Source organism: Haemaphysalis longicornis, unplaced genomic scaffold, assembly GCF_048455015.1.
Source record: "Haemaphysalis longicornis isolate Haplotype H1 unplaced genomic scaffold, Haemaphysalis longicornis Haplotype H1 scaffold_13, whole genome shotgun sequence".
Taxonomy (NCBI): domain Eukaryota; kingdom Metazoa; phylum Arthropoda; class Arachnida; order Ixodida; family Ixodidae; genus Haemaphysalis; species Haemaphysalis longicornis.
In genome coordinates, this window is record NW_027526233.1 from 96,301,590 (window position 1) to 96,328,629 (window position 27,040).

Sequence of the window (27,040 nt, forward strand, 5' to 3'; positions counted from 1 at the left end):
CATGCAGTTTGCTGGTTGATGTCGGGACATTCTCTATCTTCCCATTGTGCGACTCCACGCGATTTGTAGTGTTGTTGCCACCAGTGAAGTGTTGGTCACAAATGTGTCGGGCCCATATCTCCGTTGTGTTCTCCCAGTTCTTTTTTTTATAGTAATCGAGTGCCTCTGGATTAGCAACTCTTTCAAACTCTTGCTTGCATTGCTGAAACTGTTTGCTGGTGGGAGCGTGCACCAAACCGGCAAAGCATGCAATAAGGGGGTCACGCTCCCTGGCAGATTTGGAAAAATTGCTAGCAGCAGTCCTAAAGGCTTTCGTCACATGAAACTGACAGAGCTGGATTGCCGGTGAACTTGAAAATGCTGCCTCGATTGCAGAAATTTCCGTGAAATCTTTGTCGACGATTACCACCTTAGTGTGTGCACTCTCCGGGTTTTCGTCATCAAACATGTCCAACAGCCGTGACGCAACATGTAGCTGCCCCCGCATGCCACAAAAGCATATGCCGCAACTTGACTACTGCCAGTTCCATTTTGGATTACAAAGACTAAAAGGGGCATACGGAGCTTGTTGGTGCGATAAGTAGCGTCCAGCAGCAGCACTTCGGGAAACGAACGAAACGCTTGGCGCATGTGTGCAGTTTGAATGAACAAAATCTGCAGTTCCTCGTTTTCATCAGTTACCAGGATGACTTTGCTCAATAAATTGGGGGGAAGAATCTGGCGGACGGTAGCAGATCCCGACAGCACAACTTACAGAGGCAGATACGGATCTCTGTACATGGAATTGTATCGACTAAATGGGCTTGCAAATTCTTTTTAACGGCCACAATAACGCCACCACCGCGAGACACTGTTTTATCTTTCCCAAATACAGAAAAGTGTTTAGCCAATGACGACTCGCAATCACTAACATCAGAGGAAAGCCGCGTTTCATTTCCAAGCACAATATCTGCCAAACATGATTCAGTGAACGAGCATAGGAGGTCCTGTTTATTAAATAGGCTGCGAAAATTTGCCAGGAGGGGGAGGATTGACAGCTTTGAAGACTAACGATTTTTCAGTCCCTTTTCTTTAGCAGCCGTGGCGCTTGACTCCTGCAAAAGTGTCACTGTTCCGTAGCAGGGATTCCGCGCCTCGGCAAGGGCACGACAATATTAGTTACCGAGTCGAGGTGGTAAAGTCGGCCATTCAGGACAAGCTTATCAGAAAGCACCTTGTATTTTTCACCTGGTTGCTTCGTTGCGTGGGCAAAGTCTCTGAGCTGTTTTCTGATTAATTGCATTCTTGGCGAAAAGTCCTCCTCGATCCATACACGTGGTGCAAATACGTCTTTCAGCTTCCATGCATTCTTTAGGATGTTATGTTTCTATTTAAAGTTGAGAAATTTGACAACTACAGAACGGACAGTTCCCGCTTCCCATTCACCTACTCTGCGTGCCCGCTCGATCTCACCGACGTGCATGTCCAAGTTTTCGCCAACAAACTTGGTAACCGTTTCTTCAGTTTCGGCCCACTTTTCCCGACTGGTCTCAGAAAGGCCCTTAAAATAAAGGTTATTGCGCCGTATGCAGTTGTCTAGGCCGTCAACAACAAGGCTCGATCGCTGAGTTTGCTTTGAGTCAACGTTCCCGAGCTGATCGCATGATTCCTTTAGAAGGGAGCTGACCCTACTGACGTCTACACGGAGGTCCCTGACAGAATCGGATTGCTCGAGCTCAAAGAGGAGTCTCTTGACATCCGTCGCATTGAGCTGGAGGTCTTTCAGTTTGCCAGATACCTCCTCCTGAAGTTTGTCGTTTGATGTTATCAGTTCCCTAACAAGTGTCAACACCTGGTCTAATTTCTCCGGCCCGGGGTTTGTTTCCACGTCACCAGCGCAGACAAGCAAGTGGGCCAGACAAAACAGGACCAGCGAGAACCTTGCCCCAGTACTCGGATGTCGAGTAAGACTTCCGGCTTGAAGCCACACCGGACAATCATTACGCGTGGAGCAACCGCCGGGGCGAACAAAGCAACCTACTCGAATACGGTACGTGCACAGATCAACGCCCATCGCGAAGCATTCGGCGGTCAATCGTCTACCTTTGAGCCACTTTTGTGAAAAGCATCATGCCAGGAGCTTGTGTTGCTTTGGAATCTTCATCTCCAACCCCCTTCAGGTTCAGGAAATGCCAGAAGGCAGCTGCAAGTACAGCGGTGCTACAATACTTCCTGCTTGGCCACAAGCTAAATACTGAAGGGGCTGTAGCACTTGACATTACACTGTGGATTATAAGACACGGTACCGCCTCTTTTTCACTTGCAATGTAACCACGCACAAGTGCTGGTAAGCAATTCTCTTCACTGGATAGGTCAGAGGGGCCTCAATACAGTACAACCCCGTTCACACGTTTTCAAACACCAGACCGGGAAAATACAACCGGGAAAACGAAAAAGCGAGGAAAGCTCCAAAAATAAATGAACGGATTAATGCTTCTGCAGTGGAAACAGCAACGGCTACGACACAATTAAAATATGAAGATTTAAATATAAACAAATACGTACAATTATAATATGACACGTAATTAAGAACAATGTCATTACGCATTGCACTGCTTCATGATTGGATAGGTCATAAATTAAAAAGTACGTCTGCTGCTGAAGGCACACAGGACTACGGCCACCGCAGTTTCCTGGAAAAAGAAGAAAAAGACGTACATTGCAGTGGCGTTATATCGGGTAGGATACACCAGACCGGGAAAATACAACCGGGAAAACGAAAAAGCGAGGAAAGCTCCAAAACTAAATGAACAGATTGTAGCTCTGACTCTTGGCGATTTATTTCTGCAACTTTGGCTTTCAAGCCTAAAAAAAAATCAAGAATGGAGGATTGCTGCCTTTTGCGATCGCTGCCAAATTCCGCACGTTTATCAATAGCCTGAAACGTCTCATTGCTGTCGGCGGCGCTGTCAGGAGTGACGTACCTGCGCAAAAGGTCTAGAGCTGGGACTGCTTCTCTAAAGCTTGAATCTGCTGTCTCCTCAGAATCTTGTGGGTCATACTCATTGTCATAGCAGGCGGGTTACGTATGAATAATGGCTAGTTCTCTCTCTCTCTCTCTCTCTCTCTCTCTCTCTCTCTCTCTCTCTCTCTCTCTCTCTCTCTCTCTCTCTCTCTCTCTCTCTCTCTCTCTCTCTCTCTCTCTCTCTCTCTCTCTCTCTCTCTCTCTCTCTCTCTCTCTCTCTCTCTCTCTCTCTCTCTCCCCCCAAAAAAATGTGCCGCACAAGGCTTTCACGCATGCTGACATAACAAAACACTCACCGTAGTCGGGGTACGTATGACTAATGGCCAATTTTCTCTCATGCCCCTCCGCCACGTTATCTCTCTCTCTCTCTCTTGCTCCTAGTTTGCTGCTTAATTAAGGCTTTCATAAAACGGAAGAACGCCGCCATCCTCATGCAACTCCTGCAGTACTGTACCCTTCTCCCCTCCACTTTCCTGGCACAGTTTGTCCGTCTACATCCTCCCTGTCAATGTTTCCAGGGGCGCAACAATTGAAGTGATGCTGTTCTTTTGCATTGCACATTCGAAGGTAATTATGACGCAGTGCCATAGCCCATACCGTTCTATTAATCGTGTTCCATTAATCGAGGTGCTCGGAGAACGTAGCTGCCTGGAAGGCGGTCGCGTATTTTGTAACAGGCCGCGAGTGGCTTTGTCACAGACATGGCATTGTCACATCACTTTCAAAATAACAATAAAACAAAGCCTACTGCTGGTGATAACATGCGGTAAAAACTTAAAAAAAAAATGTGGTGTTGCCCGTCGCTAGGAATCACAAGTCACAGATGTCATGCCCTTAGCTATGTATAGAAGGACTACTTATGTGGGTATTAATGTCTGATAACGGTACCTTTATTATAGTTAGCACTCCAATTTACTCGAGCAAACTTGTCATTCCCTTGGAGTTTGAAATAACAATGTTCACTTGTGCATTTACCTTGAAATGGTTGAAACATCATTACCGTCCCATGATCTGCTGGGGTTGTTGAGTTTTCGTTGTGAGTGAATTTTCTTGAGTCAACGAAGCCTTCAACTGCTCCTGAAATTAAATCAAAACCGAAAGGGTCACCATTGCAGCGAAAACAAGCATTCATCGTACATCAAGAAAGCTGCTATAACTTCCCTAAAATATGAGAAATAAAGAGGCTCTGATGCAATAAAATCGTATTAATTCAACAGGACTTGCAAAGTGCTAACTCACCCTCTGCGTTGACACTGAAATGCTCAGACAACTTCAATTCATCGAAGATGATTCCACCATGTGGACAGATTCTGTTCATTTCCTCTGTTTTCACAGTCGGTGCCTTGAAAAAAAAAACGTTCTCATTAAAGCCAAAGCCACTCTTAAACCGGATATAGCGCTGTAATCAAGTGCGACTCGGTAGAATGAGAATTTTTCGCTTGCGGAGATGCTCACATAGTTTAGGGCTTCTCATTCGCAGGAGCACGCATTCAAGGATCCACTCTTTTTCATACAACATCCCAGATGTTGACTTGCTCTTGCGGCCTTAAAACATGTCCTTACGACCAGCTGTTGCTTTAATTAAAAGCAAGCATTTAATGCACTCGTTCAGGACCTCGTCGGCAATTGCTTCATTTTCTTGCCGCATCCCTGCAAGTTCTCGCTCTGCATTTAGCAGCTTTTTTTGCGCGCAGTGCGCAAGCTACGCCGTGTGTTTGCGCGCCTTTTCAGACGCTTTGATGAAGCTCCCCGGTTCCGTCTCTTTCGGGGCAGCTGATTTTGCCGCAATTTCCGGAGGTATTTACAGTGAATGCACGGCTCTTTGGATTCGCGTCCGTATGCGCATTTCACGGAATAGTAGCTCTGCCAGCATACGAAACATATCGTTCTTCGTTGCCTGGCTTCGTGCCACGACCTCCACACAGCACAAGCGAGTTTGTGCTGTCAAGCACTGTCTGCGCTTCCTCCGGCGGCGAAGCAGTGCGCTGTGAGTAGAGGAGGCCCCTCAAGAACACACAGTGGCATAACGATTTCGGTTGGTTGGATGCTGTCTTGAATTTCGCCAACTTGGGCAACAGCATCTGGTCGGCCTGTTCACCGTCAAGCTCGCATAGGCCAAAGTAAACCGCATCTTGTTCGGTAGCAAATGTCAGCTTATTCAAGGATGAACTAGGCAGGAGGAGATTCCCGCAAACATGTTCTGCTGTCACGGCCTTCAGTACCTCTGCTCCAAGATGGCCGGCACCTTGCTGCTTCTTTGCGTCGGGTGTGGCGTCTTGTGGCAGTTCGCCTTCCGTGGCACTGTCGTTCACCTTTTGCTTTTTTGTAGGACGGCCACGCTGCTCACACAATTTTCTTTCTTTCCTTTTGATGGGTGCTTTTGTAGTGATGTACTCCGGCGCGCCGGGGAATACTGTTGGGGATACTGCGTCCTCTCTCAACTGCGGCCGACGATCCCTCAGTGCTTCAACCGCTTCACCGTTGAGGATGTGTCGGTATGTCTTCTCGACAAATCTTTCGTCGAAATGATGCTCGCAAACCACACAGTTGTGTGTCAGCTCCTCGTCAGCCCGTTTGATATTTCGGGCCCATTGCTCCCTTCTTGAGGCATCCTTCGGAGCTCTAAACACTGACAGCTTGTCTACGCATGACCTGTACCCGCTTTTGCAGCCGGGTACAAAGCGCATACTTGACCTGGACGACGGCGTTGTGTGGTTACATCCTCCAGCGAACGATCTCGTTCGGCGAACTAGGTGACTTACAGATCACAACGAAGCAAGAGAACGCGTACCGACGCCGCACGCAGTGCTCGGAGAGGCGAGCGTCGGCACTTCTCTGTCGACTGCAGCGCCCCTAGCGGCGCAAAAATTTTCATTGCAACTCGCGCACTCCTCCCTCGAGGCGCAAATGCGGCGCCCGTCACACTTCCCCCTTCTAGCCACCATATACCTGCTTTTGCGTAATCCGCTGAATGACCAGCTCTGAAGAATTGTCGACTGCCCGCGTTTTAAAATAGCCGTTTCGGTGTACCGAAACGGCACATGCCCTGTACCTGCAGCGTGAAGCTTTCCAAGGCGCTCCACTCACCGTGTCAGGACCTCGGGGGGGGCTACCGCACACTCGTAAAAGTAGGCAGTAGAGTAATGCGGGTAATATCTCCTCCTCCCAAAACTTCTTGTCAAAACTGATTCTTCCAACGGAGGTGTCACGACCTGGCCCTCCGTGAGCAGTGTGGACTACGAAGTCGCACCATAGCAGGCCTGTAACTGCAGGTAGTCCCTGCACCTGGTAGTACTAGGGGTGGCATTTCTTTATTGTTTCCTACAAGCTCACAGCAGAACTTCCTATCAGTGCAAGCGACCTCGGGTGTCTCTCCCTTGTGAGTGGAAGGGCGTTTCCCCTCGAGGAGCCCTGTGCCACTTGGCTCTCGGACAGTGCCATCAGGTGAGGCAGCCAGGAAAGCGTACTTGTCGTGGATATGTAAGCCTGGGGGCTCTACAGTGATGTCTACGTCGTAGACTCCTGGTCTCTACGTAGCGTCGAATTGCAACGGGCTCCGTTTCTTTCCCAAAGCTACGCGGATCCTCGTTTGAGGAGACGCTGTAGCTGTAGTACTGGGAAATTTTTTTAGCCGGACGTTGGGCTTCCTGCACTGCACGGCACGCTTAAGAAGGGATGCGGTCCCTCCTTTCCTCCAACCGCACACTGTTATCGACGTCGGAAACTGTCGCCAGGCACACTGCCTCCCTCGCTTCGACACACACAGGGGCACTGGTTTAGCGACGTGGGCTCGAAAGAGTCCCCTGTTTTCCGCGGAAGTGAGCTCAACCCTATCCGGGACAACAGGGGGGTGAACGGACCAGCGTTTTCTTGGCCGGCCACAGCCGCATGATCAAGAGTGTCGCCACAGGACGCCCGGGTTGTTGGTGTCGAGGTTGGTCCGCCAGGCCAGCAAGATCCCGAGGGCCAGCGGTTGGCAAGGGGCAGTTAGTGGTCCCTCTTTCGCTTCTCCAGCCTTGGCTGTCCAGCCTTCAGCTTCCAGGAGGAGGTCTCCTCCTGCAGTGGCATTGGGTTGGGCCGGTTGCGTCCTGCATAAAATGCACCGAGTTAACAAGCAGTAAGTGCAGTCAACAAGTGTAGGAGGGACTGGACAAGGACTGTTGGTGCCGATGAGATGTGCTAGACCTCCTTAAGCAGGAAGCATGCAGATTTCACATTCTTGACACAGTGGCTGGTTATTCGTGGGTATGGGTTTGGAATGTTCCACAACGTGGACTGCTGCTCACAGAAAACGTCACGGCCATGGCTAACACGTAATCTCTCGGCGCGAGATAGTAACGCAGTACATTTTGAACCAACAGTGAAAAGTAGTGTAGGGCACGATGTCGAGGGGAAATAAAGGATCCCCGGCCAGGACGGGTGTTTGTCGACAAGACAAAGCAGATTCTCTTTTGGCAGCACTGAATGAGACTCCACATTAATGTCGGAATGCTGATGGTTATCGAGCAAGGAGTGGTTGGTGTTCAAAATTCTGAGGCACGGGTGTGGCGTGGGAAAACCATTGCTGTATAGAGAACCGTTGGATTGCAAGTTTAAAAAAAAATACAGATTTTAAATACTGTTATTCAATTTTTGCCAACAGAAACATTTATGCTGCTAGTTTAAAAGTAATGGGCAGACTGCAATATGGTAGTGAGTGTCAGTGTAAGGGTAGGTACTTAATAGAGCTGCACGGGCAGTGACAAGAAATGAAACGTAGAGCTTCGTCGGCGCATTCCTGTTTTAATTGGACAACAGAACAGTTTTCAGTTTGCGTGTAGCTGTAAACACTGGCCTAGACAGATATGAGATCTGTTATTTCTACGCAAACAAGGTGAATCTTACCCATTTGAGGGATTAAATCCATAACACCGTCAGGCAACATTTCAGCAGGATACAGTTAGGAATACTTGCCCTGCAAGGGCATTTGCAGCGGGCTGCTTGTAGTGCGCCTACTTCATGGACGGGGGGACGCACGTGCTCTGGAAGTAGATGCCAGCTTCGGCCTCCCGCCACACCACATTCCTGATGAAGTGCTCAACTTTAAAGTTCCAGCCGCGAGACAGTTGTCAGTCCCAGAATCCGGCGGCCTCATCGCCGAAGTGCCGGTCTAGCTGCGTCTTGGTGAACGGAAGTGCGTCGCGGAAACCGATGTCCGTTAACACCTTCATTGTAACAACTACGAAATGTCTCGCACGCCGCAGAAGGCAGATTGCTTGCGCTAGCCATCCTTGCACTCGCAGGGACGCGTGAGAAACACGTATTCGGCGTTTGAAAAACGTATGTCCGTCGGCCACAGCAAGCGGAAAAAACATGCACGCCAACCGCGCTGCGAGCAGTGGCGGTCGGGGCAGCCTATTATACTGTACAGGATGTATACAGGACAACTGGACCAGCACAAATCTTCCAAATCTTTTTCCAACTTCCCCCCCTCCTAAAAATATATATATCGTTCTTTCTCCGCTGCACTGATCGCGCTGGCGTCCAACGCCTGTTGGTACACTTCGAAGCTGCCCCCAACGGCGGCGTGCGCTTCTTTCCATCAGACGAAGCTCCTCTCAGCGGCGACATGGATCGCAGCCGCAACGTAGGGCATGGCCAGCAAGGAGTGGGCGTACATCTTGATGGTACGGTCGGTGAACTCGTAAACTCCCAGAGCGATCGAACTCACGGTGCGGATGTCTGGCTGGGGGAGAGTCCAGTCCGCGCATGGCCGCCAGTCTGTCCAGTTGGTTCCTGGAGGCACGTGTGCCATGCGGTCCCCGACGTCTCGCCAGCACCTCATGATGATCGGCACCGGATCGTCGCGCGTGTCTCGGAGGGTCGTCGGCTGGTTGACAGGCTCAGTTGCAACCTCGCCGGGGCAGACGGGCCCTGTAGCCATCACTCCTGCATGATTGGAGAAGAGCGTCAGAGCGTCCACCGCCCAGCGCTCAGTCAGGTCGATCAGTCCATTTTTCTCGAGGATGCCGAGGAGTGTTTCGACATGAGATGGTCTGATCCCACTAATCCAGGAGACGCAGAAATCTGACAGATAGATTCTTCTCCGATTCAGGTTGTCCTGGAACACCACAGGCAGGGGGGCGTAGGGCAGGTAGTGGTGCACTGCTGTCAGGCCGAAGGTGGGATAGAACAGCAATGTCCACTTCGGGGCGGCCAAGTTGGCGGCGGTGGGGCATGGCACGACAACTGCGATGTTCAGTTCACCCGGCAGTGCCAACGTTGTGCCGTACCAAGAGAAGCACTGCACACTGGGGTACCCCTCCTCCATGCTGCGGGTGGTGATCCCGAGTGACAAGTTGCCGCACGGCCAGGGTGCGAACATCATCACGTACGCGGCCACAATGGCCATCTCTTGAGTGGACCAGACCGCCCACGGGATGATCAGTGGTTCTTCATTGTTAGCCACGGGTATTTGGGGGTCTGCGTAGAAGGTGATCGTGCCCCGTTGGCGGCCGGCATGGAACGGGAAGACCGGGCGCGCAGTGCCGCCACAATCCTCGAGAGCCAGGCCCGATGCGTTCAGGAGTCGGCGAAACCTGAAGCCTGGCTCCATCGTGGTGTTTGGCTCATGGACCTGGGCCTGTCCGCTCATGACCACTGTGCGTTCAGGGGACTGGCTAGCAAAGCACCCCCATCTGTGAGTCGAGGCCAGTTTCAGCAGCGCCAGGGCCATGGTAGTGCGAGGGGGGGCCGGGCTCAAAGCTACCTGCAGGACGTACGACTGAAGATATCCGGACATGAGAACATCAGGACGGGAGCCGATTGCCTTCTCGGGCCCCGGGAGAGCTGCGGCCACCAAGGCCTTGACATACTCTGTCATGCGCACAGTCATGCCGATGTTGCCGACGGGCGCGACCCCTATGACCGGGGGCCCCCAGGTTCGGTACTCCAACGAAGCACGGCATCCATTGCCCGCCAGAGGCGTGTGGTAGCCTACCATGACTGACTTGAGCTCAGAGTCCTTCATGAGCCCCTTCCCCGTCATCTTCTTGGGTACCACGCCTTCCTTGGCCTTGAAGTACTCCAGCGGTTTCCGTACCCCGTTGATGGCCCATCCGAGGATGTTGCCCTCTCCGTCAACGATGGCACAGAAGGGCGTCATCACGGCGACAGTACCAGTTGACGTCTCCAGATGCTTCCGGTTGAAGATGAGGGTGCGGGTCGTACCCGCCGATGCCATCGGGGACCAGAAAAACTCCTCAGTTTGTGTGCGCACAAACAGTCCACGGTTACCACAAGCCGCGACTCGAATCGGGCGGCTGCCCGCGTACTCGACGACGTAGTTCACCTCGCCATCCGATGGAATGCGAAAGTGATCGTTGCCAGTCTCAGCACACAAAGTGATGAGCGAGGCGACCAGCTGGGCGTCGGGTGCCATGGTCCTTGTCTGCAGCTGCGTCTGGTAGTACTCGGTAGTGTACGGGCACGCGCGGTAGATGTAGCGGTCGTTGGAGCCGGCAGGGAAGTAACTGTAGGAGAAGTCGAGGGTGTCGTTGCATCCGAAGTTCTGCCGGTCTGTCACTGTATTGTTCTTCTCCAAATAGACACGAGCAGATTCCACAAACGACCAGCTCGCAGACGAGCTCTTGAGAATCCACTCCTGTCTGGGCTTGGCTTGTCGCACCTCTTCAATGGTCTTGGGTGCCGAAACAGGCCCTGGGTTGGCCTCGACGTCTCCATCATCCGTGAGGTCTCGGACCCAGGTTGAGTCCGGCGAGGCGAGGGCCAGTCTTTCCAGCTGAGGGAATGCGCTGCAGAACCCCCTGAGAGCGGTGAACTTCGACACGTGATTAAAAACGCATGCGGCTATCCAGGCAGTTGCCCCCAATTCGAATGCTTCATTGGGGTCAACAAGCCACGGCGCGTCTTGTATCAGCAGGGAACAGGTGAAGCGACTGAGAACGTGAGTCGTGACGTAGGTTGCCAAACTGCCGACGTCTCTTGCCAGCTCGCGTATCTTTGCCCGAATCTCCCAAAAATAAAAAGAATAACCTGGGGAACAACACCCGCCCGAGCAACGCTATGGCAGGTTTGCAGCCAATCAAAAATAAATGAACGGGGGTTATAACCCAAACATACTTTTTTGTAGTAAAAGCCAATTTGTAGGATGCAAAATTAAATACACCCGCAAGAGTCAAGCCCACAGTATTATCTGTCCGCAAATCTCGGCCGAGGCTAAGAAACAGGGCAGGTAGTACCACTAGCGTCGATCGCGTCTTGCTCCAAAACGTGTCATGGTCCTGGAACAGCAGGGCCACCACTTTGTGCCGCACACTGTCAGTCCATGGCATCCAAGTGGTGGACACACTTGGGTACTGCTGCTGCACTTTGTGTTGCTCCACTCCGGGGATGCGCCTCCAAGTGTCCGGTCGCCGAATGAGAGGCACGGGGGCCTGGCCGGGCGCCTGCCGCCTCTTGGCCAGTGTCAAATTCAGCGAGGAAGTACCTCGGCGCAAAGTGAGCGAGGCGGTTAAGCCAGATGTCAGCAGAGGTGGGGTCTGCCAACAGCTGCCTCCCACTGCTGTGCTTCTCCTATGGAGGTGTACTGCGTGTTCATGTCCCCAAAATTTCCGGGATCTGGAAGCTGCAGCACCGCCCTACTAACCGACGAAGAGTTTTATACGGCGCGAGGCTCCTTTGCCTTTAAATCAGTGCCGATCGATCGCCAGCCTAGTACGGTAGCGCTTCGATCCGCTCGCTAACCACGCACAGCCGCTAACGGACAGCCTCTGTCCGGACCAGCCCACTTTAGAGCTTAGAAAATGTATGCCAGGGTCCTTCCCGTGACCTACAGCAAGGTTGGCAGCAAAACACCCTCTTCCTCTCACCGGGCCGAACGTCTATACCCTCAGTGAGAAAGGGGGAAATATTAAGCAGAAGAAGGTGCTCTGAGAATGTACCTGCGGGTGGTCCGCTACCTATGACTGAAAGGCAGTCTCGTATTTTGTGACAGGCCAGACCCACTCGAACTTGATCGGACGCGGCCCCACTAGTTTTTGCGGGCACCTCATGTCCGGGAGTTTTAATTGTCAGCAGCCCCTTTTACGGGTGAAGACGTTTCTGTGTTGGCATCGTGGACGGGTGCAAGCAGTACAACCAGCTCTGTGGTCAAACCTTACAGGCAGTTAGGCACAGGTTTAGCCTTGTTGTTTGGATTGAACACTAGACACCTTTTCCCTGTGGCCTCGATCTCTCCCTTTGATGCCATATCGTTTATAGTTGTGCCGAATACAAGGTTACTATTCAGACATGGTTAAACTGAAATGGGGCTAGACTCAGTGTTGTCGTCACTGCGGTATCATTTGGACACCTGGCCACGCGGAGATGTTCGGCAACGTTTGGGTAGGCACGCTCGCCCGCGATCTAAGCATCCGGGCACCAAACATCTCCCTGGAGAGGACCAATGATCGCCGCACTGTGAACAGTATAAAGATAGGTCTTTGGCTGCTGGAAAGAGCATTACTCCCGCCTCACCCTATCCTTCGTGTGCAGCAAGCACATCTCCTTCCGGACCCTGTAGCTCTGCTGCATTGTAGAAGCTGAGCAAAATAGCAGTGTGGTTGCTAGATTTTTTGGCCGTGTCTGGTATGATGCTCTGTGTGGAATGCGGGCTTTCTCTTATACTTCTATTTGGAACAAGTGCGGTCGCCCTTCAACGTGATTTATTATGGAAGGAATATGTTCACGAAACGAAACTGCTGCCAATGTGTGCAAAGCAATGTTGGCAAAAAACACTCAGTGGCAGCACCGTGTGGTAGTACAGTCTAGTCCACTTATAACAATATCCAAGGAAATCGCATTGTTATAATTGATAATTGTTATAAGTGGGCTTGGAAAAAAAGACTAAACAGAGACTGAAACATTTTATTTTCATGCAAGGAAGTTCGTACTGTAGTGTACTTATTTGCGGAAAAGAAGCCAAATGCAAAACTGGTGCACAATTGCAAAATCAAGGACGAAGTCAGTGTTGCGTGCATAAGCCACTGTCAATATGTCCATAGCCATAGAAGGTTCTCAAAAGTTCGTTTAAACATCTCTTGGAGAAAGCAACAGGTTGTCCTTTTTTACTGTGGACGTTTGCTGTAGAAAATTTTCAGCTGCTGGCACATTCGGAGCCGAACCATGTCTCCTGTTTTGGAGCGGGCTTGATTCCAAGGCAGCTGTAGTGGAACCATTTATATTTGCACTGCCTCCCACATTAACTCTTGCGTGCAGATCTTCATTAACGATTTACTCACCTTGTCTGTTGGCCAACCCAGCCACAGCAGCGATGACTTCATCGTACACGTCGACCACTGTGGTATGTACAGTGTCAGTCATAATCCGCCCCTTCTTCGAGTGCCCAATGGCCCTTTCAGCAATGGTGCGCGACGAGGATATTCTCCTTGATGTCGTCACTTCCTGACCAGACAGTTGCACTCGGTTTTTGGTGAAACTGGGTGTAATGAGTTGGCAGTTCTGCTCGAGGAACTCTTCAAGCGGCGGGAAAACCCTGTCAGCCAGGACTTGGTCGCCATCTTCACGGAGGCCCATAAATCTTCCTGTGCAAAAAAAAAAAAAAAAAAAAAAAAGTAAAAGTACACGGGGGAGGGCAATAAACATGTTGAGTCACTATGTTGCTAAGCTTAGCAATGCCAAACCATTTCTTTAGAAGGGACCAGCTAAGCACGAACCCTACTCGACTTCGTTGCGACTCGGGGATGCAAAGTGCGGATGACACGCTGACGTGAAGTGGAAGCCTTGTCAGGGCAGCCTGATTTCCATCATGCTCCTGACTTTTATGAGGGAAGGGAAGAGGTGTATAATTGTGTTTGGCTCTTTAAGAAGACTTCTCTGTACCGATAACGACGACGCCAACTTTTTGTACGCTTTGAGCAAATAATTTACAATTAAGGGGGCACACTGGGTTTAAAACGAGAGAGTTTATTTTTACAGTTATGATGATAAAAATTGGGGTTTCTCGTCTCTCACATGAGACGACGGGACACAGTACGTCTCGGTTACATCCTGCCAAGTCGCTCCAGTTTATGGTAGTGTTCTGCCCATACGCGGTGCCGTCCAGACGGTAGACGATACCGTACCGGAGCCGTTTTTTCGATCTGCCAGTGCTAAGCCATCATGCGGATCGACAGTTGAGCGTGATTTGAGGGTTATCCTGGGAGCGCCGACCATGAGCAGAAGCGGTACCACTGTCCAGAATCTTCTTTCGCGAAGAGAACGGATCAGACCAGCCCGTCACACTCTTTATGTTGTTCCTTGAGCGGTCACTCCCCCTTCATGTGGGATGTTTATATTTTATGCAACTGGATGCTGCTGCCAGACCACCGGGAATATTTTTGATTTCCACTTGACTTTTGTTTTGCCAGCACAGCACTATAAGCAGGTGATCTGTTCAATATTACGTCTCCACAACACGCTGCATGCCCCTTCCACACGTACGAACATTGCGTGAAAAAGTTGAGGCAAGTAATAGTCGCAGTTATCTTACTTGGCTGTCTAGCTGGCAGATGATGCTGTTGGCGCACATGACTGCCTGGTATTTCACCACATGACAGCGTTTGTGGCCCAAGGATGTTGGTCCACTGTCGGTCGGCAAATACGGCGTGCCGTCCCGTCAATGAAGGCCCAGCAACTCCCGAGTGGGGCACCCCTCTGCGAGGGAAAACCCTGCAGGTTTTGGGTTATTCAGTGGCGACTGGGACTGGCCTCAGTGCCAATAACCAGACGAGGGCGTTTGCAAGGAACATAACAAAATATCTGTTCTCGAACGAACACGCACACGGTAGCCAATTACAGGTCAAAACTAAACAACACCTACATAGCCCTAAGAAATGCCGAACCTGAGGAAAACACAAGGAATAGTCACCACCAAGCGTTCAGTTCAGGGCGAAGAGGCATTGTCGATAGGGCGATGTGGATTCTAGTGATGATTGCGAGGTGAGGCGGGGCCACGATGATGTCGCCACCAAGCTGGAACGCAAGTCTCGCTCTTGGATACTACTTGCCTCGGGCTTGAAACATAGTACTCTACTGATCAGTCTTGCTATGCACCCCGCTGTTCCGTCAGAGAGCTCGCTGTCTTAGTCAGGCTGGTGGCGATCTCTGTTCACGGGGTGTCTTTTCCTGAGGAGGGGGAGCTCCGGCTCGCTTCCTTTCCCCTTTGCTTTGCGTCGGCCACTCGGCCCCAATCTTACCAAAGAGTACGAGGGTGTGGGCATCTTGCTTGGCAAGTCTTGGGGAGCGTGGGGAGGAGAGGTCGGGGGCTTTGTCAGTTGCCTGGGAAAGTACTTGGTGCTGTCAGCAGATGGAGAAGTCCTTGGATGTTCCTCAAGCTTTTTTCCCCGGAGACGTTGAGGCAGTTATCTCTGTAGCGACCAATAGAAGAATTTAACAAAAGATGTAGGCCCGGAAGGGTTGTTTGTCAATGCTTCTGATGGTCGGGGTCATGGTCTTTCTCGCTAGGGCAGCCGCCGCATGGGCGTTCGGCTCCCTGATGGGGCGGAATGGCTTCCGGTGCGCGGGGGCGGTCCAACAGGGGCGACAATCTTGGGGGGGTTCCTGGTTCTTCAGTCTGAGGAGGGTTTGGGGGGAGCGGGATCTGGACATCATGAGGCAGCGCGGTCTCGTACTTCGGTAGTGTAACACAGGCTCGTCCACGGGGTTGCCGTTCGGGTCCGCCAGGGGGTCGTAGGGGTGAAGAGGTCATTCCGCATGATGGTGAGCACTGCCTTGAGCTCCGGATGTGTCATAGCAAAAGACGCAAGGGGAATGCAGTGCTGAATACGTGGAGAGTCTCGGCACTTTTTGCATTGATCACATTGCGCAAAGACACTGCGACTGGAGCCCTGCCCCGTGGGGTGCGGACTCGAAAGGTTTTTTGACGAACGATGGAAGTCCAGTCAAAGGGCGAGGAGCCGAAAGGAAAATGGGCTCTGGATCTTGGGAAGAGCCGGAGAAAGTTGCGTAGGTTTTTAAGTCGGGAAACTTCGAGCCGTGAAAAAGGTCGACTTAAGAAGCTCCCGGCGGGAATCGCATCGCAAGATCAAAAAACCTAGCGCTGCACTCCTGCGTTTGGGAGGATTTGGGCATGGCGGGTTTCAAGTTGGAAGATCCCGGGTTTACCTAGTGTGGGGAAGACGATCCGATAAGGGGCAGAGATACGGAGCCCGTGTATTTGTCCTCAGAGACCCTCGCATGGACAGCCTGAAACAGACGACCGTTAATTAGAAGTCCCCTCCGTGCACAAACAACGGTGATTTCTCACCTCGGCAAACTCTTGCAGTCGGGACGGATTCATTCATCGGTGACTGGTCATGTCTGAGAGCAAGTGCGCGAAATAGTACTCGATGTGCGCGAGCACCTTGTTCGCCACGCTTGAAATGATCCTGTCCCGTGGCACCCGAACTCCACTTCCAGTTGGCACAGCCTCATGGGGTATGCGTGGCACCACAGGGTCGTGCACAGGGCCTCCATGCCGTATACCCTTACACGTTCAGCGCTCACGAATTCCTCCGGCACTTCGAGCAGCGCGGAAAGCTCGTTGATGCCCTCCCAGTCAAAGCACTGGAACGTCGCCCGTCGGATACTGGCAACACCCAGCAGGCTCGGCCTGTTCGAACTCCGACACGAGGAAACAGATTGTCTTCTATCTCAAGCCTGTGAGAGCATTGAGCAGCAGTTGCTGTACGGCATGGCAGCGGTTGACAAAGCTCCCACGTGAAAGGCCACAGCGCACGATAACACTATTGGTTCTACGCACAGAACGCAAGGTTGTCCGCGAAACCAAAACACAGTGAGCTCGCAAGGGCGACGCCAACACTAGAAGCAAGGCGAAAGTCGGAACGGATTGAAGGCACCAAATTCACAGGTCTGAGATGGCAGTGGGCATGACACACGCACGACGCCATTTTTTGACGTCTTGCTGCAAATTTGGATGCGGTGACGCTTCGTCGAGCATAATCACGCACACTTGATCCTGTCTGGACCAATCTGTTACTGCACCTTTTAGAGGATTCATAACTGTGGGAATAATGCCGGGTGTCATTGGTTGTTTGGACAACCACTTTCGGAGAGGCCGCTGTTTACGGAGGAGGAGGAGGAAAATCTTTTATTGTTGGAGGTAAGGGGTTGAAAGTAGGAGAGGTGGGAGTCCTCGCCCATTCCCCCTCAGCCGTCAGCCAGGAGTCCTTGGTCCCTGGCGGCGGCTTTGGCCATCCGGACTACTTGTAGCTGGATGTCAGCTTCCGGGCTGAGCAAGGCTGCCTCCCACTGCTCGGGTGTGTTTATAATGAGTGTTCTGTGATCACTTTCATCTATTTTGGAGCAGGGCCAGATGATGTGTTCCAAATCCACTCTCTGCTTGCAGTGTTTGCACTTGTCGTCTTGTATGCCTGGGTAGTAATAGCTATGCAAGACTGGGCTTGCGTACATCCCATTTTGAATTCGTCTCCAAGCTGTGGCCTGCTGCTTGTTGAGGGTTTTATGCGCTTCCGGGTAATAAAGCCTGCCTTTTCTGTAATCAAGTATTTCTCTATAGGTTACCATGCGATCCCTGTCTGCTCTGCGGAAAGTGAGTGGCTCGGCAGTTGCATTGGTGCTGGCCTGGTCGGCGAGTCCTGGGGCTAGCTGGTGAGCGTTCTCGTTTCCGGGTAGACCAGAGTGCGCTGGGGCCGAAACTAGTTGAACGTTTCCGATGTTGGTAGTGCCGTTGCTGGAAGCTGGCATGAAAAGTGGGGAGCTTTCTGGTCACATGAAAGTTTATTAGCCATGAAGGGAACTTCTCGCCCTGTTTGCGCTGAACAAAATGTGTGCAGACAACATAGAATACCTGCTGCCCGACATTTTAGAGCCCGCGATATGAACAGTTGCTGCTGAGTCTGCTTGCTGCGTCGGCTATCTTGTAATGGTCTTCCAGTCTACCGTGGCCCTCGTAACCGGACGAGCACTTCGCACAGTCATTTTTGCTAATTGTGTGTGCCCAGGTTTCATGTAGTCCCGTGGTGTAGTCGATACAAATGTCCTACGTTCTGTGCAGTAGGCCGATTGGCGAGCCTTGTGCTGGCTTGCCTCTGAACAGGCCTTTGGTAAGTAAGACAAAACTCGGTAGAATCGAAATGCACTTCCGCTGCTCATGCACAAGCATACGTACTCGGAGGTTTAGTGCCCTTTTTGAAAAAAAACTTGAATGCAGCATGTTGTTGAGTAGCTTAAATAATCATCACTTATTCCGTTCGGTAGCGTAGGAATCTCAGCTGGTCATAGTGAGACCACCTGGATCGATTCGAGTTTTGTGTTCAACTTCGACGCCATTGCCGCTCTGCTGCTCCTCCCTTTGGTTGTTAAGTGTCCGCCGAAATCTATCGCGCAGTGTCGGTGCAGCAAACACTGGGAATGAAGCAGGTGACGACAATTATTTCAGCCAACAGTAATAACCAACACCAGACATTCTTTTCTCGAGGATTTCCTGGCAGCACGACAGCTGCGACGTAAGCCCAATGGGCATACTTATTTATTTATTTATTTATTTTGAACATACTGCTAGCCTAACAAAGGCTTTGGCAGGAAAGGGTACAGTAGTGAAAGATCAAAAACGTGCATGAACATTCAGACATTTTTCAACAAGAGTAGCAAGAGGCATTTGCCTTGATTGAAGCAATCATAACGATAAGGCCCATGCTGCGACATACACAATGCGACATTTTCTCGCGAAGCAAATTCAAAAGCGAAAAACAAGTGTACAATATTACGTAGTAACAAAGTAATAATTAGACAATCCGGACAGAAAAGAGTCACGGGACGTACAATCAACAAGTTCTTGGGGTAACATATTCCATTCTCTGATGGCCTGCGGAAAAAAGGAATACCTGAAGGTGTCGTTGTGAAATCTGTATTCTAGTAATTGTTTATTGTGTTTTGTTCTAAAATTCCGTGTATCGGAACGTGTTAGGAACCGGTTTTTGTCTATTTTTAGAGAATTGCTCTGGAGAAGAAACAGGAATTTCACTCGAAGGTACCTTGCGCGGTCACTGATTGTTGGGAGCCCAGCTAATCTTAACAGTTCAGTTGGTGAATCACGACGGCGGTATTTGTTATAGATGAATCTGGCTGCTCTTCTTTGCACACCCTCTAACTTTGCTATTGCACACTTGGTATGTGGGAACCAGCATATGACGCCATATTCGATGATAGATCGAACGAGTGATGTGTATGCAAGTAGCTTGGTTTTTGCCGAAGCGTATCGGAGGGACCGTTTGAGGGAAAGAAGCTCCGAGAGGGATTTAGTTGAAATGTATGACACGTGCTTGTTCCATTTGAGATCAGAAGAAAGAATGATACCCAAGTGTTTGTGTTCATTGACCCTTTGTAGTACACTTTGGTGAATTTGGTACGGAAAAGATAAAGGGTTTTTCTTTCTCGTGACAGACATGCAAACAGTTTTTTCTACATTTATCGTCATCTGCCAGTCCTGGCACCACTTGTCAATTTTTTTGAGAGCATTGTTCAAAACTAACTGATCATTCACGGTGTGTATTTCTTTGTAGATGATACAATCGTCTGCGAACATGCGCACTGTTGCTTCTATATTTTTTGCTATGTCGTTGATGAAAAGAAGGAAAAGAATAGGAGCCAGAACTGTGCCCTGAGGCACACCAGATAAGACGTCAACACATTGTGATGATTGGCCTTCGAAGTGAACGAACTGCTTACGTCCGGACAAATAGTCTTTTAGCCATTTGGTTAGAACGCCGTGCCCGAAAATGCTTTGCAACTTATAAACTAGTTTTTGGTGCGAAACGCGGTCGAAGGCTTTCGATAGATCCAAGAATACAATGTCGACCTGACCACGCTTATCAATCGTTAGGGCTAGGTCATGTACAGTCTCTACTAACTGAGTTACTGTCGACAATCCGCTCCTAAATCCATGTTGGTTAGGGTCAATTAGTGAATGGTTTTCAACGAAAGTTACGATGTGTTTTAGTATTAAATGCTCTAAGATTTTGCCTGCTGAACAAGTCAGCGAAATCGGACGAAAGTTAGAAGGATTTGAAGCATCACCAGACTTGTGTATTGGAATTATTTTAGCAATTTTCCACTCTTGTGGGACTTCGCATGTTTTTAACGATTTTGTGAAAATCAAGAGTAAGTATCTAGAAACCCATTCAGCATACCTTCTGAGAAAGGCGTTTGGAATATTGTCAGGACCACTGGATGTTTTTGTATCGAGACTGAGTAATAGAGACAGAATTCCTGCTTCCGTTATGGAAAGTTCACCTGGTACCTCACCTATGCACTGTGTGGTCACATTATCTGGGATAATGTTATTGTCGATGGTAAATACTGTTTGGAAAAAATTATTAAACTGAGTAGCCTTGGTTAAGGCTTCCGTTGGCAACAAGTTGCTTCGCTTAGTATCCTTAGATTTGAGATAGTGCCAAAATTTATGAGGGGCTGTTTTAATGAAGTTACTTAACGTGACATCCAAGTACTTTTGTTTAGCCGTTTTCACTGCTGTCTTCATCGTGCGAGACAATTCGCTAATTAGTTTTGAGTAGTGCATATGAGAAGTTCTTTTGTGTCTGAGCTTTCTGAGCCTTGAAATTTTGCGTTTTAAGTGTATAATTTCTCTTGATATCCATGGGCTCGATTTGCGTACGGTCTTAATTTTTTGGGGAATGAATTTTACGAGACAGTGGTGAACATTGGTCTTGAAAAGCATCCATAGGTCATTAGTTGACATTTTTTCATCGTTATGACACCGAAGGAATTCAGGATAAGATTCTTCTAAGAAGTCGAGGACACTGACGTCATCCGCGTTTGTCCAGTCATATATCTGGGTATTTTTCTTTCGGGCCTGTGGCGGGTTATATAGCATTAAAGAGCATGTGGTTGCTTTGTGATCCGCAATCCCAGTGACTGTTTCCCAAAAAATTGTGTTATCTGGAACACTGTCACTTAAGAAAGTAAGGTCTAATATACTGCTGCTGTTCTGAGTGACTCGTGTTGGGGCGTGTATAATCTGTTTAAGTCCAAAGTTAAAAGCAATTTCCAGCAATGCTTCTGCGCAGTACGAATCGGCAGTTCCGTGATCTAGTGTTGCCCAGTTTATTGAAGGTAAGTTGAAGTCGCCCGTGAGTATTATTTTTTTAGTTTCATGAACATAACGTTGCATATAATCTACCAGTGCGTGCAGTGTACTGCAATCGGCATTTGGGGGGCGATACATAACTCCGACGAAAAATACAAACCTCCCGACGCTAATCTTACACCACAGCGCTTCAATACCTTCAACGTCAGGCATGGGCATCGTTGGAATATCATCCCTCACCAGAATTGCAACACCACCCCCTCGAGAGCATCTATCTTTGCGCAAAACAATGTAGCCTGGTGGGAAGACATCGCTGCTCGGAATTCGCGACGACAGCCATGTTTCCGTGATTGTGACTACATGCGGGGAATGCTCGAGAAGAAATGCTTCTAATTCTTCTGTTTTGTTCACTACGCTTCTTGAATTAAGGTTAATTATAATTAGTTGCTCTGGCTGGTCGGGCTGTTCCCGTTTTTTGCAAAACTCATTTTCTTTCTGTTCATGGGTACTTTGTCGCCATTTTCTTCGTCCCAAACGAACACTTCGTCATTGATTTTAACTTTATCGAAGATCAGTTTGACTTTGTCTTTGTTGTCGCGATTCGACTTGCAACTGTCCCACAGCTGCTTCCGGATATTACGTACCCTTAGGGAAAAATCTTCGCTGACCGAGATGTTAGATCCTTTAAGTTTGGTGCAATTCTTGAAAATTTTGGATTTGTCTCTAGAATCAAGTAGTTTAAAGATTACAGGCCTGGTTTTGTTTTCCTTTTTAGCGCCGAGTCTGTGAATCCTTTCAATTCCGGAGATATTTACCTTAAGCGTATTTTCAATTAGTTTTACACGTATTTCATTTTCAAGGCTTTCTGTAGTCTCGTCGTCTTCTTCAGGAATACCGTAAACGATAAGGTTAGATCGCCTACTTCTGTTTTCGAGGTCGTCGACCTGCCGTGCTAGGTTAGTTACGGTTTGTTCCAAACAAACGATTTTGTCTTCTACCTCTACTACCCTACTCTCTATGTTAGACAGAGCATCCAGTTTAGCGTGAATAGTTGCCAGAGATTCTGTTGTTGCTTTGTTCTCCTGTTTCATTTCTTTGATATCGGCAGCTATTTTGCGCACTTCATTCATGACTTCTTGAAGAGTGGGGCCGGGGTTGGTTTCGATGTCACCAGACAATAGTAATAAATCTTTCAAAGAAAGAACATAACCAGTAACAAGTGAGCACATTTGCCATGGGCACGGCAGCACCACAAGAAAGACATTGCTACTACGAAAACATTTTCCATATTGCTTTCTCACCTGAACACAAAAGACGAAATGGTTGGTGAGCGTCATGCTCTCTGTGGTGCAGCCGTGCCCAATGCCGATGGTCGATGCGTTGCTCCATTTATACATAGCTGGTATCAGTTGAATCTCGGTTGTCGAAGTGAAGCGGTAGGGCGCGCTTTCCAGCCAGTGCATCCCGGTGAGGGCTGCGCCGGACAGGATGCGCACATTTTCGGTTCCATCGAAGCCAGCAAGGGGACGATCCCGCAGAGAAACTGGTGTGAAATCCTGGTCGAAGGCGTACTGGGGCAGCAAAGAACCGATGAATTGAACACAAAAGACGAAATGGTTGGTGAGCGTCATGCTCCCTGCGGTGCAGCCGTGCCCAATACTTCTTGGGCTTGTTCTTGCGATCCGGGTGCTTCGATTCCCAAAGTGGTACTTTGACAAACACTTTCAATACCAAAAGGTCGTTGTCAATTTCCGACAGTGGGAAAGTTTTGGTAGACATTGCTCAGTCGCTAGAGAATCTCAGAAGTTGTTGCGATTTCCGTGCGGTTCCGCGCCTATAGCCGGTGGTCATGTGACCAGCAGATCACATGACACTGAATGAATTTGTCGATTAGTATTTCACACCGCTTATTTATCAGTGAGCATTACTTGCTATGTGACCTGACGTGCGCTGATTTTATGGGCTCTTTAAGCCAAGCTATGTCGATGCGAGAGTGTGTCGATTTTGCACGTCCATGTGGTTGAGCCGTGATGGCACAGCAAGCAATGGTTGAGGCACAATGCCCTCAATCATTGCGGTCCATGAAACAGCGGCCACCATTTCCACTCACTCACTTTCGTTCTCTTAAAAGAACCGAGACATCATCATGAACCACTGCGATGGGGATGCATAGCAGCCCCCTGTGCACTTAGTTGAGAGAGAGAGAGAGAGTAAACTTCATTCAGTTTGCCAGGGGCCCGATTCTCCAAAACGGCGCCGTCGTTTCGCGTGTGACGTCATTTTGACGTAAAATTGGAGCAAGACCCCGGCCTTCCAAGGTGTCGGGGAGAACGGAGGAGAGGAACTAGCCAATCAAAGAGCAAGCTACGTTCCCTAGCGTTGTCCCTTTTGAGACTTCTAGGGAACGTTGCCCGTTGAGGTTCGAGACGGAGCCGCAACTCGCCACAGAGGGTGCGCGCCGCGACCTTGGAAAGGCGAAATTTGCGCGCAAACTCCTCGTCGCTCAGGGCGAACGCGTCGCGCGGCCTGTGTTGTCGCCTTGGCCATCGCATTTGTCGTCTCGGAGCTTGCGGAGATTGCTGTGCCACTAACGAGTGAAGCCCCGCCATGTCGAGATACATCATTTTAGGCGCGGTTTACGGCAGCGTTCTATTTACCGTGTACGGGCGCTGGGGCAGCTTAAGTGCGCCTGGCGGAAAAATGTGCGGCATATGTTTGTTCCGTGCGCCCGCGCTGTTATTATTGGGGCGTCAGAGTTGACAGACGGGTACATCCATCGGCGACAGCGTGAAAATGTTGGTTGAAATCACGCTAAGCTACGTCGCCGAACGATTTGGCGCGAACGAGCTTCGAGTTTTACAAAAAACAGGGGTAAAACAATTAGCAGACGACAAGGCGCGAACGCAACCGCCTCTGCACCGCGCAGGAGCCTCGCACGCTTTAGCCGTGAAGGGAGCGCCGTTTGAAACGACGCACTTCCCCCCGCATCGTTTCTGGCCGCCTTTCGGCGTGCGGTTGATTGACAGGTGACGTAATCAATTACGGCCTTTTGTCTTTCAAACCATATAAAACGGCGTAGTAAGTAGGTCACGGGCTATGAGCGACTGCTCCGCGGTACTTTTCCGGATGACGCAAGGCGTGACGACATTTTGCACACGGCCAATCACGTGCGCCCTCAAGGTCGCCGTTTCAAAACGAGGGGCAAGCGGCGCGCGCCGTTTCCTTAGAGAATTCGGCCCCAGCTGTGTTGCTTAGTCGTCGGCCGTGAGCCCCTGGGCTCTGGCAGCGTCCTCAGCCAGCGTGACGGCCCAGGCTGAGGACACTTTGTTGAACTTGTCGTTTTCTGTAGTGAATCCTACGTGGCTTCCTTCTCTGAGCCACAACCCCAGAGCTTGAGTCATTGTACCGTATTTATTTGATTATAAGGTGGTCGCCATATATATATATATATATATATATATATATATATATATATATATATATATATATATATATATCAGTGTGTCGAACCGAAAAAAATACGGGTTCGGTTACGGTTCAGGTTCAGGTAAATTTATTTTGTTCCGGTTCAGTTCCGGTTCGATTAATTTGATCCGCGAACCGGTTCGCGAACCGGTTCGGGGGGCTGAACCGGTTCGCGAACCGGTTCGGAAATTATAAATGACAAATTGCAACATCAAAATAAATTACAAATAAAACATCTGAAATCAGCACATACGAAACGGGATACATCGTAGTGGAAGGCTCAGAGATTTCTACCAGGAATGGTCTTTTTATGCGCACTCAAAGGTTACCTCACCGACGTTTTCGCATTCGGACTTCATCTAATTGGGTCCAACGCAGTGGCTGTAAAATCCGCGACCTCCTTAAAAACCCACTTACAAGTAGAACTCGCTAACTATCCCGCCACCTTGGCGTGTAAGCAATTGAAGGAACCGTGGGGAGAAAATACAGCTTTCTTTATTTGAACTAGCCTTCGGTAACTCAAATTAGACCCTTAAAGAACTTTTCATTAAACAAGATACGGAATATGAAAAACACTTCACCGAACGCAACGCCAGAAGGACGTAATAGGATAAATGTTAAAAAAGAAGAGTTCGCTGTCTCACAAATATGTTAGCTTCCAAGTGCCTATACGAAACCGGATGCATCGTGGTGCTGGCTTTCGTCAGCGGCCGCCACTCGCACAAAGCTAACTACACCGCACACTATATTACCTGGACGTCTAAAGGGATGCGGGAGAAGGTAATCACTTCTGTTCCAGTGACCATGTGGTTACTATGAGGTGCTGCTTTATGACGCAGGTTATTTTCTCGCAAAAAAAATTAATTGCCACTGGTTGATCTTTTTCAAAAATAAATACATAATTGTATTTAAGTGGCGTTAACATTGGTATCATTGTTATTCTTATAAAGCAGTTTTCTTTTAAATTCCAGCTAGTTTTTGTTTTCATGGCCCCTTCAACAGCTTCTGCAGCAATCAAACTAAGCACTAGTCTGCAACTACAAAAAGGTTAAGGATACCACAAAGCGTAGGACGACCCGGGAAATTTTCCATTTCCCGCTTTTGTTCTCTACTGCGCAACAAATTTGCAGTTTAGGCAAAGTCGTAAAATTAGAAACGCACGGAATGCGCAGGAGAATAAATCCCAAATTCCGGAGGGCACTCTGAAAACGGTACAAAACAAACGGCCTCCTGGAAAGATTACGACAGAAACGGAAGTTCGAAACGAAGTTGTGTATTTATTCACTCAAATCGTTAACCACGAAAGGATCATATCGCAATGAAATATCCCTTTCAATCCGTTATAGCCAACGTACATCTGACTGGCAAAACATTAGTTATACAATAACGCAATATTGGTAAAAACCAAACTTGGTATTAAGTTCGTTACAGTGCTACCGAGCTTTAAAGATATCCACAATTACATATAATTATACAGTTTCAACTTGGTTACCAAAACGGCCCGCAGGGTCAGGTGTAACATCATCAGTCGTGGATCATCACAATTGTTACGATGTAGCTTAAGAGGGCTGCTACAGATCCCGTGGTGACGGCGCTACTGGTGTTAAGAAACCTTTACGGTCAAACAATAGGAAATTTTAACATTGTTATTGTGCAGCCATATAAAATTGGCACTTTCAAAAAAAGTACTCACACAGCAAGGAAATTGTGTGACGATGACTACAAACCTCGAACCCGTCACTCTACGGCACAAATAGGCTGCACTGCACGACTCGGCGGACAGAACACGGCCGAATAAGCATCTGGAAGCATTATACTCAGCTGCCATTTAAAAAAATAGGAGAAAACATCCTGAATGCACATTTAAGGCATAGCACCACTCCCACTAACACAGACAAAAAAAAAAAACGACGACAAACAATTTTTTTGTTGTTACATCAATCAACAAAAATGCAGAAGCAGAACTGTTGCTATTTTACTTTTTTTTCTCCCCAGTTAGCACGGATCAGCAAAATATTGTCAAGAGTATTCTCTGACAAGTGAACGCGTTGAGGCGAAAGTATGAACTTTAAGCTAGAAAAAGTCCTCTCTACGCTCACTTGAGTTGCCGGGCACGCCAGCACAACTTTAGCCAGTTCATGAAGCTCGGGGCGTTCCAGTCGTTGCGTCTCCCAATAGGCAAGGACGTTTTCATCCTTCTTCAGTCTCTTTTCTCTTTCGAAGTCGCTCAATGCTGCCGCTATCGACTTCAGTGCTCTTCTTTTTTCGTAATTTTCAGCCACTTGTGACTTTTCCTTTTCCTTCAGAAGAGCGTCTAGTTCATCATCACTGCCTAGAGAGGATGTCGGACTTTCTCGGCAGTCGTTGGCGTCACGGCTGACGCGTACAATGCTAGCCCACGTGTTGCTCAAGTGAACGCGAGCTTGTTGCTTGTCGTCTTCAGA

The 27,040-nt window shown here is 49.2% G+C and overlaps 1 pseudogene; it reads right to left on the reverse strand.

Annotated features, from left to right (window-relative positions):
* Positions 1 to 4,214: 4,214 nt before the first annotated feature.
* LOC144164184 (uncharacterized) lies at positions 4,215 to 6,603 on the reverse strand (annotated as a pseudogene).
* Between the last annotated feature and the right edge of the window lie 20,437 nt (positions 6,604 to 27,040).